This window comes from Parasteatoda tepidariorum, chromosome 1, assembly GCF_043381705.1.
Source record: "Parasteatoda tepidariorum isolate YZ-2023 chromosome 1, CAS_Ptep_4.0, whole genome shotgun sequence".
NCBI classification, from domain to species: domain Eukaryota; kingdom Metazoa; phylum Arthropoda; class Arachnida; order Araneae; family Theridiidae; genus Parasteatoda; species Parasteatoda tepidariorum.
Genome location: NC_092204.1, coordinates 35292437 through 35293377, shown reverse-complemented (window position 1 = coordinate 35293377; position 941 = coordinate 35292437).

Sequence of the window (941 nt, the reverse complement as noted above, 5' to 3'; positions counted from 1 at the left end):
CTACCAGGAGACTCTATAAAGAAAGAAATGGTTAATTATTAATAAACACAAACTACATATATTATAATTTAACTTTCCTATATATGATTGTAATGATTGTATTATTAATAGTATTGCATTCATTCTTAACTCTTTTATTCTAATGATTATAAATTATGACGTAATACATTATTATTTGTTAAATTATTATTTTAAAGAAAGTAACACTAAAAAAAAACACTTATCTAAACATTTTCAGGATGTCAAAAAAAAATTTTTTCAAATTTAAAAAGCTAGCATAATGAATCTTAAATTCATTTTAAAGGCTTTTAAGCTATAGAGGATCATATAAAGTTAACTCATATGCATTTATTTAAGAAAGGTATTATAGTTTATTACAAGTATATATAATTTCAAATTTGAAATGTATTTCATATAAGACACTAAAAAATTAAAGATAAGTTTCATATTTTTATTTAACTCATTTTTATAGTAAGCTAGTAACTAATAAGAATTTCAAAAGAAAATTATTAAGATTCTACTAGAAACAATTACATTTATAAAATATACGTTAGAGGAAATTACTGGATAAGATTTCATCAAACTTTCAATATTTGATAAAAGATTAATTTTTAATAAAAATATTGTATATATCAATATTGTATATAAAAATATTGTAATAAAAATATTGTATATAAAAATATTGTATATATGTAATTAAATATTCGAAAATTTAAGCCGGAAGGAAATTTATTTCGTTGGAAGACATGTAAAAGGATCTAGTGGAGTAAAATGGGTAAAATGTTAATAGGTAAATGGATAATTTGGTAATCGATGATGTGATAATGGACAAATGGGTAATATGGTTCAGAAAAAATGGGTAACATGATAAAGGATAAATCGGTTAAAATGGGAAAAATAGTAATCACAAGAGAATTAAATGATAATAAATTCTGAAATTT